The sequence below is a fragment of the Tamandua tetradactyla genome, chromosome 6, assembly GCF_023851605.1.
Source record: "Tamandua tetradactyla isolate mTamTet1 chromosome 6, mTamTet1.pri, whole genome shotgun sequence".
Lineage (NCBI taxonomy): Eukaryota > Metazoa > Chordata > Mammalia > Pilosa > Myrmecophagidae > Tamandua > Tamandua tetradactyla.
Window position 1 is genome coordinate 76,608,020 of NC_135332.1, and position 16,039 is coordinate 76,624,058.

Below are 16,039 nucleotides of genomic sequence, written 5' to 3' on the forward strand. Positions count from 1 at the left end.
CTAGTCGAGGGTCCTTTCTCCAGCCACCCCTATCTGGGTCTAGATGCCGAGTGTGATGGATGGGCAGCTTAGTTTGTAACAGGTAAAGCAACAAGGCATCCCCTCCCTTTCTGTAATTGAGCATCTGGTAGTGAGTGGCTACCTGGAATATCAAGAAGGGAGTCTCAGCTGGGGGTCACAGGAAGGAGTTCTGGGACTGACTGACAATGCCTGCCCTGGGTGCAGGAAGGAGTTCTGGGATTGACTGGCAATGCCTGCCCCAGGTGCAGGAAGGAGTTCTGGGATTGACTGGCAATGCCTGCCCCAGGTGCAGGAAGGAGTTCTGGGATTGACTGGCAATGCCTGCCCTGGGTGCAGCATTGGCAGTATCCATATTACATCCTCAACATGGAAGAAAGTCTAGGTTACAAATTCATCACTGGACCCAGGGGAAGCTTTCTCCTCTTCTCTGCAGATTAATTTCTTACACATACAAGAACAAGATGAACTGTAAGAGCTCTTCCTGTTCTCCATCTGAGCCCATAGGTCTAAGACGCTTTCCTCCACCAGACACATTATTTATTGGCTGTTTACTTCAATCCACAGGAGCTAAATCTTTTCCTCAAAGAGTCAATGCTGATTAAAAGCAACACCCACAAAAACCACAGACATAGGAAAATATTGTCAAATGTAAATATGTCTTAACAGAGTGTCTTAAATATATCTTAACAGACCAAGACAGACAAATAGGGCAAGATGGGATTCTGATGAGATAGTCCATTATAAGTTGTGTTAAAAGGAAGTCTTAATAAAAACAACAGAAACAGAACATCCAATCCCACAGCTCTGAGAGCAGGAGGAAAGAGACAATTTAAGGCAAGGCTCAGCAGGCCTCCTGCAGCCAGATTACATTTCCTTCATCAGAAAGCCTACAAATCTTCACTGTGAATTGTGAGAGAGGAAGTGGCAAAAATACGAACTAGGCCAAAGGCATGGATGGTTAGCAGAGATGATGTTGGTTCTCGGTTGTTGAGAAAAAAACTGCCAAGTGAACAGGAAGGGGTGGCAGCCAGCTCTCCCCCATGGGTGACCCCTGCACCTTCACAGACCTGAGTGTCTCCACCTGTAACTCAGGAGGTGGGGCGAGCCTGGGATAAAGTCACCCAGGGAACTTAACAAAACAAAGAAGATGCTTGGACTCTACCCTGCAGCAATAAAATCAGACTCTGTGAAGGCCAAGGGCCCAGGGACAGGATGGGGAGGGGGTGGTTCTTAAACTCCCCACATGTGTTCTAATGAGCAGTCCATGTGAGAAGCCTGCATTAGAGGATCCTGTCACACACAAATGGTGGTGACCAAATGATTCCAGTTTCTGTGTTCTCGGCACACACCAGATGATGGTATTAACTCCCCAAAGCCCCTCTCACCAGGATAGTCTGGGATGCCAGCTCCCTCTGCACCCTGCCTCCCCAAGCTCCTACAGAGAGGTGAGTCCCATGTGGGGCCTCAGAGGTGGGGCCTCAACAGGCGAGCACAAAACCCACCCAGAGAAGGATCTAGGCTCCAGCTGAGGACCCAAGGACTGGAGAAGGTGAGGAGTTTCCACCAGAACCCACAGTCCCTTCGAGGCAGCCTCGGACCCCTGCCAACTCCTCAACTTGGAATGCAGTGGGGGAAGGGACCCCAGATGCAGTGTGTTATTAATGCAGAAAAAACACCCACCCCAAGAAAAGAGACCCCAGTCAGGACACCAAAGTGTCAGTAATGGTGTTTTGGCAGGTTTCTCTCTTCTTTCTCTATTTCTGCATTTTCTTGAAGAATGAAATGACCAGTCATGAGTAGGGAAAGTGAGTGACATGAAGGACACATGGCCGAGGGCTGGCAGTCACTTCCCTGCTCCTGCTCAGCCCCAGGGCAGTGCAGGTCATGGCCTTGGGGATTCCAGCTGGCAGCACACCCTCAGATTGGCAGAGGATTCACCCAAAACCTCCAAGGCACCCTGAAAGCCCTCATTCAGGGCCTCCCATTTAGCAATTAGTGGGCTCTCCAACCTGGCCAAGCACTGGGGCTGCCACAAGCCCCTCTCCACAGCTCCCACCCTCGAGAAAACGCCTGAACCCAAAGGGGTCCTTCCGTGACCACGTGCAGCACACCCTGACCAGATGCTGCACATCTGTGAGAAATAACTTGACTGTAGCCACATCTCCGAGTCCCAGAGCCTGGCAAGTGGGTCTGTCTGTCTGACTGCAGGGAGCACCCATGTGTCAAAATTCTGGGTTCTGCAGCACCCAACTTAGCAGACTGCCACCTTTTCTGGAGCAAGGCTGCTCCAAAGATCCCTGAACAGGAATGATGGGTAAACAGGCAACACATAGAGCCTGGGCCTGTTCCAGCACCAGGAGGGTACTGAGTAGCAAGAGAAAATGGGGGGAAGAAAAAACAGGATCAAACTTGGGGACCAGGACAGGATTGGAGATGACTCTTGTAGACCGGAGCTCAACAAACTCTCCCCATAAAGGGCAGGGTAGGAAATACCCTTTTGCAGTCATTCAGTCTCTGTAGCACAATACAATTACAGAGAAGGCATAAGCAAATGAGCTCGGCTGGTGTTCCAATAAAATTTTATTTATGAACACTGAAATTAGAAAGTCATAATTCTTCAGATGTCATGAAATATATTCTTCTGATTTTTTTTCAGCCATTTAAGAAGGTAAGAACCACTTTCAGCTCACCAGTGCTACAAAAGCATGTGGCAGGCTGAATGTGGCCCGGAGGCTGCAGTTTTCAACCCCTGTTCTAGAAGGCCCCACAAACTCATTTTTCAGGAAAGGACATTAGGCCCAAGGAGTTATATCTTAAGATGAAATGGTCAAGTCAGGTGGCAAAGGAACCCCAAGTGGCAGCCTTGCTCTCTCTTGGCCTTTGGCTTCTCTCTATGTCCCAAGGGTCAGCCTCTGGCCCAGGGTGGGACATAGCCACCCGGAAGTGGCTATGTGAACCTGGAGCACTTCCCTCCTGAACAAAAGGCCGTAAAGGGGTGTGTAAACTGCAGGCGAGACACCAAGCAGCCTGGACTCCTGACAACTCCATGTGGCTGGTGAGGCCCAGTGCACACACACAAACAGTGCATACATGTGTGGTTTATAAAGAAGCTGCAACTTCCACCTGGCTCACTTGCACTTTTTTTATTATTTTGGTTGAGTAATCTTCACACACATACAGTCCATTCACAATGTACAATCAGTGGCTCACAATATCATCACAGAGTTGTGTATTCATCACCATGATCATTTTTAGAACATTATGCATCACTCCAGAAAAAGAAATATAGACTCATAGGTCCCATATCCCTTACCCCTCTCACTCATTGACCACTAGTGTTTCCATCTACCCAATTTATTTTGCCCTTAGTCCTCCCTATTATTTGTTTACTTTTTATCCATATTTTTTACTCATCTGTCCATACCCTGGATAAAAGGAGCATCAGACCCAAGGTTTTCACAATCACACAGTCACGTTGTAAAAGCTATATCATTATACAATCATCTTCAAGCATCGAGGCTACTGGAACACAGCTCTATAGTTTCAGGTACTTCCCTTCAGGCACTCCAATACACCATAAACTAAAAAAGGATCTCTGTAGAATGTGTAAGTATAACCTCCAGGGTTCTCTCCTGAACCCCTTGCGGACACCAGCAGCCATGCTGTATGGATCTAATGCTGCAGAGAGGCCTGGATGGCAGGACATGGCACCTCCAGTCACGGCCACGTGGGTTGTCTCACCAGTGAGCCTGCCAGCCCTGGGCCAACTGCGACCCCAGTGCACATCCTGACAGCAGCCTCGCCAAGACCCCTGGCCAGGCACAGCAGTGGGCTAGGTTATCCCAGCTTCCCAACCCTCTAGAACTACCTGAGATGGCATTCATCGATTAAGCCACTAAGTTTGGCATAATTTGTTCTGCAGCAAAAGATAAGTAATTACAAAGGTGCAGCAGGGACCACACAGGACAGGTATGGGAAACCAGAGGGGAGAGCAGGAGGATGGAAGCAAGCTGCCATTCTGGCCATGCCCACGGAACAGCAGGCAGAACTCCTGCAGCACTGGCCCTCGAGACTCCCCTAAGGGTCATGCTTCTGGGCAGCCTCCCTACTCAGCAGGGAACATGAGAGCAAAGGGAGCCTTAGGTGATGGGTATGGTGACTTCGAACTTCTCTATCACTTCCTGTCAACCCATGTGATGGGTGAATAAACTGAGGTCAGGAGCCACATGCCCAGGTCCCCTGACTGCAGCCCCTGACACAGAACCCAGCCCCCATGCTCTGTCCCTGGAGGCTGGTGCTTTGGGCCACGCAGATGGAGCCAGGAGCTGCATCCTTTCCATCAGCAGCAGCTGCTGGAGTGTTATGGTGCCTGTCGCATGCCAGGCATGGCACCGAGGCCAGCATGACCCTGTATGACCCCCATCTGTCATGCACTCCCCTTTCTGGGGCAACTGCTGCCCCCACTTCCTGTAACAGCAGTGTCTCAGTGGCCCATCTTCACCCTCAGTCACTGCCTGGTGCCCTCGGAACCTGGACCGGGCAAAGTGCACAGCTGCCCGGGGACCCTGGCATCCCTCGGTCTTCCTCTCCCCAAACCCTCTGACTTTTTCCTTTGCTGCCTCCTTCCCACCCCTCAGACCAGATCAGGCTCTGGCCAGCAACCTCTCAGTGCACTCTGGAATCAGCACCAGGTACCTGCCATGTTGTGCTGAGCCAGGTGGGCCTGGGGCCCTGTGTCAGAAACCAACCTCGTTTCTCTCCAGCCACGTGACCTCGGACAGGTGCATGAGTGTTCTGAGGCACAAAATGCAGACACATCAGCCTTGCCCAAAGGTTCAGAGAAGGGGTAGGGTGTGGTGGGCTCCAGAATCTGACTGCCTGGAGACCACCTATTCACTGCGTAGACCTGGGTAGGTTATTCCCCTGAACATTAGTGTCTGCTTCACAAATGTGGACAAATACCACTGTGAGATAAGCAAACAAAAAGGTGCTCATTCTCATTAGTCATGAGGGAAATGCAAATCAATATGGTGAGGCGCCATGCCACACCTAATAGGACAGCTAAAACCAGAAAGGCAGGCAATAACAAGTGTGAAAAGTATGAACCACCACACCACCACGCTGCTGCTGGGAATGTAAAATGGTGCGGCCGCTGTGAAAAAACAGCTTGGAGGTTGCTCATAAAGTTAGACGGAGTTACCCTACGAGCCAGCAATTCTGCACCTAAGTTTTGTACCCAGTAGAAATGAAAAAGCTTTCAAACAGAAACTTGCCCACCCATGTTCATTGTGGCATTATTCACAATTGCCTGAAGGTGGAAACAACCCAAGTGTCCACCGACAGAAGAATGGATAAACAAAATGTGGCACATCCAGGAAATGGTTATTATTTGGCCTTAAAAAGAGGTTCTGATCATGCTATGAAACATAACAACCCTGAAAATTTTACGCTACAAGAAAGAAGTCAGGCACAAAAGGGCACGTGCTGTATGATTCCATTCGTGTGAGTTGTCCAAAGAAGGGAAATTCATAGGGACGTACAGTAGATTAGAGGAGGTGATGGTTGTCAGCAGCTGGGGCAGAGGAGAATGAGGGGTGGTTGCTTAGTGACGATGGGCCTGTGGGGGGTGAGAATGTTCAAGAACTACATAGTAATGATGGGTGTACAATACTCAGCACTAAACACCCCTGAACAATACACTTTAAAATGGTTGAAAAAAAAGGTCAATTCTATGTGCATCAACCGCAGTTAAAAAAAATACACTGTTGTGTGTAAAGCAAAGCAATTCCTGTGACATGTCCGGCCCAGCACCAGGTGGACACATGCCCATCACCAGAATCCAGTTAACTTGTCCCTCCCCTGCCCCCAGGTACCCTTCCCCTGGACCCCACGAATCTGCCTCGACTCAGAGACTCACGAGATATCTGCAAAGTCCCTTTGGCAACAAGACCCTTTTCCAAAACAAACACAGGAAACAGCTACAACCTGCAGCTCCTTGGGTTCTGTGGGTGAAGTGCCTGAGCCAAGGCCCACCCAGCTGCCCCCAGCCCAATGTACCCCTCCATGGCCTGAGGCTGCCCCCCCACCCCCACCCCGCTCAGAAGCACATGTGAACCTGAAATGCAGAAATGCTATGGGCACATGTTCATCTTTTCACCCCACCTCCACCCAGGTGCCTGGTTCAGGTGTGGGTCTGGAGCAAGGGACACCCCACCCCCCAATGCTAATGTCCACAAGGAGCAGAGGGTCATCCACATGTCACCTGGGAGGGAGGGGCACCTGTGTAGAGGAGAGGCCCAGCATGCCGGCACAACTTCAGGCCCCCAGGATGGGGGTGGAGAGGTCGCACGGACCACTGCTGGACAGGGCCCCTCCAAATCAATGCCTGGTCAGGGCTCCAGGGCAAGCAGGGGGCAAAGCACCAAAGAACACATCCATGGGATGCCATTTGAGCCATGAAAGTAAAAATGTGCAGCACCAGGTGTGGCTCTGCTCAGGAACACGGCCACAGGGTGAAAAAAAATGGTCTTTGATGCTTGGGGATAAATCAGCAAACTCATGACCTGTCTTGGCCACACTGATTGTTTTATATCTCAGGCTGTGGGCACACAGCTTATTTCTATTATAACTTTGTGCTTTTAGTTCAAGACTCCTAACAAATTGCAAAGATGGTGAGTACAGAGAGTCCCCTGCTCCCTTGCCCAGCTTTCCCCAACAACGTTGGACAATGCTAGAAACTCGTGACAGGCCTTCTTTGTGCCTTCTCACGTGCCAGAGTATATAATAGTGAAATACTTTTTCAGGGATTCCATTTGGCCAAAGGCAGGTGGTGGGAGAGCACAGGTAGCACCTGGGGCTCCCCTGATGTCCAAAAGGCCACGCGGAAGGGCAGATCTGGCCTATGTGTAGATCTTGGGCCTTGCAGATGGAAACTGCTGTCTCCATCCACAGCCAGTGTGGGGGTTTGGGGGGACTCACCTCGATATTGTCCGTCTTGGCATCTCCCCAGTAAAGCTTTCCCTCCTGCATATCCAGGGCCAAGCCATTGGGTCACTGGAGGGAAGAGTTCACCAGGACATGCTGCTCCTGCCTGTCCAGCTTGGCACACTCAATTTTGGGGTTTTCTCCCCAGTCTGTCCAGTACATGAGGTGGGGAGGGAAGGGGAAGTAGCCATCACTGGCAGGGCTCCATGCACCTTGCACTCTGCTGCACCCCTTGAGCCGAATACCAGGCCTGTCCCACCTCACCTCACCTGGGAGGGGCTCCAAGCCCACCTGCAAACTTGGCCTTCTAGGCCCTTGGATTCCAGGTCAGAGGACAAGGAAGCTGTCTAGGGACCCCTCCCACAGGTAAGCTGCCAGGAGGCACCTTCCAGGGCCAATGTCTGCCCTAGCCCGGGCCGTGCCTGGTGGTGGGAAGCTCTGCACCTGTGGCCCTGAAATGCAGGTGGATGGCAGGGTAGTTGATCAGAGCAACTTAGAGGGAAGCAGAGGTAGAGGGCAGCCCCAGGACACTGGCCACAGCAGGGGCACAGCAGGCTGCCTGACAATTGTGCTCTGAAGTAAGAGCCCTTGCTCTAAGGGCCAAAGGTGCACATTTGCCAGGAACGTGCTGCTCCACAGTTAAAGCCCCTGCCCCAGACACCTGTGTGGGTTAATTCTCTAGAGTGCCTGGCAGCCCATGGGCAGCAGAGAATCAAAACTCAGGTTCTGCCCTGTAGAGTATATTCAGGGCACAAGAAAGCCCAGGGTGGGGGGAATGCTCTCCCTAGAGCTTCAGTCGTGGGGTTCATGAATTCCAGGAGCCCCCTGCCCATTCACTCCACCCACAATGAAGCCCCAGGGGCTTCTCAGACCCCTGGAGTCCTGGGGTAGACAGGGGCTATGGAATTCTCTCCTCAACCCCTACAGCTCCCTACATGCTCCCGAGCCCTGGGCCTGGGGTGTTTACATTTTGTGACTTCTCTTTTGGGCAGAGTAAGGGACCCCAGAGGACTGGTTCCCTGACCCTGGCATGGGGCTTCCTGAGACTGCCTGGGGACAGGATGTGGCTTTCCCTCCCAAGCCAGGTGCAGGCTCTTACTCTTCTCTAGGACCCACAGAATCGAGAAGGTCAGAGGAGCCAAGACCACTTCTGGTGCTGTGGGTCACACGCCTGGTTAGAATAGAGAAGCCCAGAGAAAGCAGGGACCAACCTGACATCACACAGCATCTGGGAGCAGGAAGTAGCCGGGGACTTCCCTTATACACCCCCAGTTCTGGCCTCTGCAGTCCACGGCCCAGTCTCCCCTAGGTCAGGCCGAGCCTACACCCCAGTGCCTGTTTCTTGCCTCGGGAACCAGGGGACTGAAGAATGGTTCTGTGGTCGTGGGCCCTGCCTTCAAAGTAAGGGTGGGAAGCCCATCAGGATCTCCTACTCCAGTCCAGGCTTGAGAGGCTGTAATCCAATTCCGCCACTAGAGGGCGGACACGTGCCAGCAACAAATTCACAAGCCCAGGGCTGGGGAAACTGAGGCAGGCAGGTGGGGAAGGCAAGGTGCCCGCCAGCACTTGGACATGCCCCGAGTGCCCGACTATATGGAAGCCCCTGAAACTCAAGCTCAGGTTTACTTAGAGACGTGTGTGCAAAGTGCTGAGGTGGTGGGGAAGGGAGATGCAGAATTTTAAAAGATTTTCTTCCTCTGGGTTCCACACCCAAAATGTCCTGTTGACAAACGACCTGTCATTAAAGCCCCTGGCCCCATGCTTCCTCCTCTAGGAAGCCTGCCTCCCACACCCAGTGGCTGGGCCGATGCTCCCACTCACACATGCACACACACACATGCACACACATATACACACCCCTCCCACACTGCTTGCCCTCTGCTGGGCACCACCCTTACTGACCACAGCTCATGGGGATTCTGGCACGTGCCCCCTTCCCTCCCTGCCAAGGCCACACCCAGAGTAGGGGCAGAGCACAAGTGTGGAGAGGCAGTGCCACGCCCTCAGAAAGCAGGTAGGATTCAGGGCAGAAGTCCCACTCCGTGACCTGGGGCACCCCCAGAGCCTCAGTTTCCTCATCTGTAGGAAGAGTCTGCTGGACCTGATGGTGACTGCATCCCTGTCTCCTTCTAACATCAATGGAACCATAAACCAGATGTCAGGGGGCCGCGAGCTCAGTCCAGCTCCATGGGGAGGGGCCTGCAGGCAGTAGCCCCCTGAGATGGCCGGTGGACGGTGGGGGGTGCACAAAACTATCAAAAGAGGCTGTGGGGTTCCCAGGCAAAGTGAGGGGCAGAATCACGGGGGGGTGTCAAATCCCATCTGGATGTTCCTTCTATCCAACGCATGGACAGATGAGTTTAAAAAAAGGATAAAAATCAATGAATAATAGGGAGAGAGAAAAAGTAAAAACTGGGTACATTAAAATACCATGGGTTAGTGAGAAGGAGGGGTAAGGAGCATGGGATGTATGGGTTATCATTTTTCTTTTTATTTCTTTTTCTGGAATGATGCAAATGTTCTAAAAAGATAATGGTGAAGAATACACAAGTATGTGATGATACTGTGAGGCATTGATTGTATAATATCGTTGGACTCCATGTGTGTGGATATTTCTCAATAAAGATATTTCTTTAAAACCATCTGGCTTCAAGCAGCACTGCTGCAATTCTACAGAAAACTCTGGTCCCTGAGGGAAACTGATGCACAAAAGGACATTTCGAGTCTGTTTGACCTGGCCCCATTCCCATAATCCTCCTAACACAATCAACTAAGCAAACACAGTCCTCACCCCAATCCCACAAGGTACAATCATGCTCCCCATTATTGATGAAGAAACTAATACACAGAGACAATAACTGCCCAGTCCAAAGGTACACAGCAAAGACATAGAGGAACAAAGTACCATGAACACACTATTCCTGCTGATCCTTGGAGCTGGCACACATAGCAGCGTAAGCTCCATGCACCACCTGGTTCAGCTTCCATCAGTAGCTCTGTGAATGCCAATGCTAGGCCAGGCCATAAAGTGTAGAAGTGGGCACAGTGCCCGGGGGTCATGGGGTAGAGACCTGGGATGAGCAGAACCCTCAGTGACACACAACCGCAAGTTGTCATGGGAACGACAAAGGAAAGCTAGGTTTGGCGGGTTGGGGCACATAAGGGGCTTGCCTGAGCAGGGTGGGGAGGTTGGCTTCATATGGCTTCACCACATGGAAGTTTCCAGCAAAGTGCCCCAAACAGACCCTGGGCCATCAGGAACTGCGCACATGGGTCCCAGCCCTAGGATCCCAGGGTGATTTCAAAGCCTCAGGCAGAATTTAGCTGCTGGGATGAACCTGTAGTGTCCGGTTACTCCAAAGCTGGGGGGTCCTCTGATACCCCTTGAGTGACACTGCCTTTGGGGGTCCACTTGAGCTCTGCAGAGAAAACTGCAGAGACCAGAAGAGGCATTTGCCAGAAGGTCCAAGCATTTCAGCCTCCTAGTTTATGTTTGCAACAGAGTCTAAGCTGCCAGGAGGCACCTTCTGGGGCTAGAGGTAGCCTCATGTCTGCAGAGGGCTCCCGTGTGGACATGACAAGGCACGTGGCCTCTGTGGTCCCAGCAGCCAAACCTGGAAGTCCTTTCAGTAGAAGGGAAATCGAGTCACAGAGGCCAGTTCTGCTGTGTGTCCCTCCTCCCTTCCATCTCCAGGAGCTCTGGCCCTGGACCAGGCGATATTACCCACCTGCCCCACTCCGCCTGATGGCCAAACCCATTTCCCTTGGGATCTTCAGAGTTATGAAATGCCAAGCTGGGAGGGGCATTGGAATCTGCCCTCCCACCCCATTTCACAGATGAGGACACTGAGGCTGTGAGGCCCAGATCTGATCCAGGGGTGGAGCGAGCTCCTCGGGAAAAGGTCCCAGGTCTCCAGGCCCCCAGGCCCCATGCCCTTCCAGCTCCTCTGCCTACCAAACCCCAAAGCCCCGGACAACCCCACTTCTCACCCTCCTTGGGGGTGACTCTGCTGCCTGGGGGCAGCTGGGGTAGAGCCCCCACCCCCAACCCCAGCCTTCCACCTCGGACCCCCCACCCTAGCGGCAGCTCCCTGTGCCCCTGCTTCCACTGTCTGACTTCACGGCGAAAGCCCATCTGAGACCCTGGGGCCAGGCCATGAGCACAGATGCCCGGGGCAAATCCTGCCCCAACTCTCACTCTCACACCCACACCCACGAGCCTCAGCCCCAGCCCCAGAAGAGAAACCAGGAAAGCTCCTGGCACCCACAGGTGCACTGTGAATGGCAGCCATCACTGTTGCTGCCTCAGTTACTATTTCCCATGGGGGACCAGTGGTCCACCCTCCCAGGGCTGCCCTTCCAGCTGCCTGCAGGATGTCTCCAGGAGACTGGCTACATCCCACCTGCACACAGTGGTCTCCCCACCATGCAGCCCACCCCTGGTCATATCCCCCAGTGCTCTAACATCTCCCCCACTCTAGGGTCAGATCTTTCTGCTAGCTTCTGCCAGCTCAGTGCTCTCAGTCACGAGCCCCTGGGTTGCCCCCCAGTCACCCCTTTCTGAGCTGCAAGGGGTCTCAGAAAAGCTCCTAAACCAACCGACAAACTTGAATCTCCCAGAATCTCAAAATGGAAAGTTGGAACCAGGAGGCCAGGTCTAATCCCAGCTCTGCCACCTTCTGGCTGGGAGACCCTGGGCAAGTCGCCTGACCTCTCTGGGCCTCACTTTCCCTGGCTGCATGAGAGCACCCACCTTGCAGTGGGGGGTGATATGAGGATGACGAGATTACCTGCGAGAAAAATGCTCAGGGCAGGCCCATGTAAAGTGCCCAGCGACCACTGCTACCCTCACTAATACTTTCCCAGAATCACCCCAGGGAACTGCTCCATTTCACAGATGAGGACACTGAGGCCTAGGGGACAGAAATGACTGATCCCAGGTCTCTAGGTTCCTACCTGTGTACACCACAGACACACAGTGCTGCTCAATGTTGGCCCGAGACTAGCAGCAGCAGCTCCGCCCAAGAGCTTGTCAGAAATGCAAGTTCTTGGGCCTTATGCCAGACAGGCCTCCTGAATCAGAACTCTGGTCAGGAGGGGGGACCTGGCCACCTGCATTTTAACAAGCCCTCCTGCAGGGGAGTCTGATGCTCCAAAACATTTGAGAAGCCCTGGTCTGTGCAAAGTTCTTTCACATCTGTTTAACTTCACTTGCAGCCCCCCCATTTTGGCCACCCCCAGCTCCCCACTTGCAAGAACACCTATCCATCAGACCCCCACCCATGGATCCGCCTCCACCTGCTGCAGGCCCAACCCACCAGTCACCTGCTAAGCCCTACCTGCTACCGCCCCAAGCCTCCAGCCCATGGCTCACCGCCTGCCCACCAGCCTCCTACCTTACCCCACCATGGGTGCACCAAAATGGCACGGGGCTCACCCAGGTCCTTGGACACCAGGATCTTGAGGGAGGTGTCGTTGAGGTACATGATCTCGATGCAGTTGGTGCTCGTGTCAGTCCAGTAGAGGTTGCGGGCCACCCAGTCCACTGCAAGGCCGTCGGGGTCAGTGACCTCCGTGTTGACCAGCATCTGTGCCCCTGACCCGTCCAAGCGGGCCCAGCAGATGCCCTGTGCCTCATCATTTGTCTAGTACAGGTGGTCCTCCAGTGGGTCATAGTTGATGGCAATGGTGTGCTGGACGTCGCCCATGGGCAGCACGATGTCGGTGAAGTCCAGCGTGTCCAGTGAGATCTTCTACATGTCTGTGCACTGGGCCAGCAGCAGCACCAACTCGGCCCCTGTGGGACATGCATGATGGGGTCAGAGGGCGTGGCTGTCACCGGGTGGGCGTGGTGACCGTGACTGGCAGAGTCAGGTCACACTCCCCCACCACACTTCCCCCAGGCACCCCTGGAGCCCCAGGAGGCTGGCACCACGTGCATCCCCACTTTACAGATGAGAATACCTGCACCCAGAGAGGTTAGGCAACCATCTGGAAGTCACACAGCCAGGCCTTCAGCCCTTGCACATGAACTGCCTCAGAACCAGCCCCCTTCTCATCTGCAGCCCCTTCTCACCTGTCTCCACCTTCTCACCTGCAGTCCCCTTCTCATCTGCAGCCCCTTGCCCAGCCAAAAACCAGCTGCAACCCAAGATCTACCTGGACCCTGGGCTCCACGCCCCACTTGCCAGATGCAACACCTCAGACCACCCACTGGGCCCTGCCTCACACATGCTCAGCCCATGTGCCCCCACCCCTCTGCCTGCCCCCACAGTGCCACACCAAGCCCGATTACTGCATCACCCTGATTGCTTCTCCCACGGAGCCTTCCTGGCAAGGCCTGTGCATGCAGGACAGGCATCTAGTCTTCCCCCTGCCCCCTTGGCTCCCAGTGCAAGGCCAGGAACACCCATCAATTAACCTTGCTGTTGTCTCCACATTCATGGAGCAGGAGACAGAGCAGAGTCCTGGTGGGTTCTCAGTGGCACAGAGCCATCACAGCAGGCCGAGGTCTGGCCCAAGGTCAATGCCATTTGACACAGGCCTGCCCAGGCCACACACCTCATCCAGCCCAAGCCAGGACTAGACACAAGCACCCTGACTCCTTAGATGGCTCCCCACCACAGCCCACCATGGCCTCCACAGAGCTAGGCTGTGACAACAGGCCAAGGGAGCAGATTGGATGACCTCAAGTGACTTAGCTCCAAATGGGGACCCACAGGACCATCCCATGAGGAACAGGCAATGCACTGTCTACACCCAGACATTCACATTTCAGAACCACCCCCCAAAGCCCATCCCACAGCAACCCAATGTCTGCCCTAGCCCAGGCCGTGCCTGGTGGTGGGAAGCTCTGCACCTGTGGCCAGGGGCTGAGCACAAGTGTGGAGAGGCAGTGCCACGTCCTCAGAAAGCAGTGAGGATTCAGGGCAGAGGTCCCATTCTGTGACCTGGGGCACTCCCAGAGCCTCAATTTCCTCATCTGTAGGAACAGTCTGCTGGACCTGATGGTGACTGAATCCCCGTCTCCTTCTAACATCAAAGGAACCATAAACCAGATGTCAGGGAGCCGTCAGCTCAGTCCAGCTGCACAGGGAGGGGCCTGCAGGCAGTATCCCCCTGAAATGGCCAGTGGGGGGGGTGTGTGGGCACAAAACTGTCAAAAGAGGCTGTGGGGTTCCCAGGCAAGGTGAGGGGAGTATCACGGGGGTGTGTCAAATCCCATCTGGATGCTCCTTCTATCCAAGGCATGGACAGATGAGTTTAAAAAAAGGATAAAAATCAATAAATAATAGGGAGAGATAAAGGGTAAAAACTGGGTAGATTAAAAAACCATGGGTCAATGAGAAGGAGGGGTAAAGGGCATGGGATGTATGAGTTCTCTTTTCTTCTTTTTATTTTTGTCTGGAATGATGCAAATGTTCTAAAAATGATCATGGTGAAGAATATACAAGTATGTGATGATACTGTGAGGCATTGATTGTATAATATCATTGGACTCTATGTGTGCGGATATTCTTAATAAAAATATTTCCTTAAACCCATCTGGCTTCAAGCAGCACTGCTGCAATTCTACAGAGAACTCTGGTCCCTGAGGGAAACTGATGCACAAAAGGACATTTTGAGTCTGTTTGGCCTGGCCCTATTCCCATAATCCTCCTAACACAATCAACTAAACAAACACAGTCCTCACCCCAATCTCACAAGGTACAATCATGCCCTCTTTATTGATGAAGAAACTAACATGCAGAGACATTAAGTGCCTGGCCCAAAGGCACACAGCAAAGTGATAGAGGAACAAACACGCTGATCCTGCTGATCCTTGGAGCTGGCATACAGCAGCATGAGCTCCACACACCACCTGGTTCAGCTTCCCTCAGTAGCTCTGTGAGCACCAATGCTAGGCCATGCCACAGAGTGTAGAAGTGGGCACAGTGCCCAGGGGTCATGGGGCAGAGACCTGGGATGAGCAGAACACTCAGTGACACACATCCACAAGCTGTCACGGGAGCAACAAAGGAAAGCTAGGTTTGGCGGGTTGGGGCACATAAGGGGCTTGCCTGAACAAAGTGGGGGGCTGGCTCCATGTGGCTTCACCAGATGGAAGTTTCCAGCATAGTGCCCCAAACAGGCCCTGAGTCATCAGGAACTGGGCACATGGGTCCCAGCCCTGGGATCCCGGGGTGATTTTAAAGCCTCAGGCAGAACTTAGCTACTGGGATGAAACTGTAGTGTCCGGTGACTCCAAAGCTGGGGGGTCCTCTGATACCCCTTGAGTGACACTGCCTTTGGGGGTCCATCTGAGCTTTGCAGAGAAAATTGCAGAGACCAGGAGAGGCATCTGCCAGAAAGGTCTGAGTGGGCTGTGCCCAGTCAGCCTCCTAGTTTATATTTGCAACAGGGTCTGAGCAGCGGCCGTGGCCCTGGGCTAGGGGCCTGGTGGGAGAGCCAAATATGGGGATTGAGCCTGACATTGAATAAAGGAGGTCACCCGCTCCCCAGCACTAGCCCCCAAGCCTGGTTAGAGTTTGTTCAAACACCAGCAATGAAACTGCTTAGAAACTGCTTGGCCAAATGCTTTTCTGTTTGTTGAAGCAGCCTGCTCAACAGCATTGCCAAAGAAGGTAAAAGGTCCCCCTTGACGGGCTCCATCCCCAGGGCTTCCAGGGTGGGCTCAGAATCCTCCCCTTTTGCCCTTCATGCACACAGCTCAGTGCCAGGAAAGAAGGCAGTGACAGGCCCGAAGGCGAAGTGCAGGGCATGGCCAGTCCGGGCTGTGGCCTTCCTGGCAGAGGGCATCAGCTCGAAAGGAGAGAAGCAGAGTCGAGGGACAGCCCCACACCACGGAGACCAGGTCACTACAGCCCCTGGGTACTGTCCCCATGCCAGGCCTGGATCCACAGAAGAGGTAGGGCCCAGGGGCAGGGCAGGGAACCAGGGGTGACAAAAGGTCACATAGAGGCAGGAGGGGGGCACCTGGCTTCCATGTGCAGAGGGGACGTGGTGGGCATGGAGCATGGAAGCTAGGAGCCCA

The 16,039-nt window shown here is 53.4% G+C and overlaps 1 pseudogene across 1 annotated transcript in view; it reads right to left on the minus strand.

Moving 5' to 3' along the window:
• The window catches only part of LOC143686717 (low-density lipoprotein receptor-related protein 5-like), a 58,560-nt pseudogene that overhangs the window by 24,801 nt on the left and 17,720 nt on the right, over positions 1-16,039 (minus strand). Inside the window, exons 2-3 of the transcript XR_013177270.1 lie at positions 12,412-12,802; positions 7,000-7,198 (exon numbers count right to left, since the gene is read on the minus strand). The product of XR_013177270.1 is annotated as a low-density lipoprotein receptor-related protein 5-like (transcript). The remainder of the gene's footprint in view (positions 1-6,999; positions 7,199-12,411; positions 12,803-16,039) is intronic.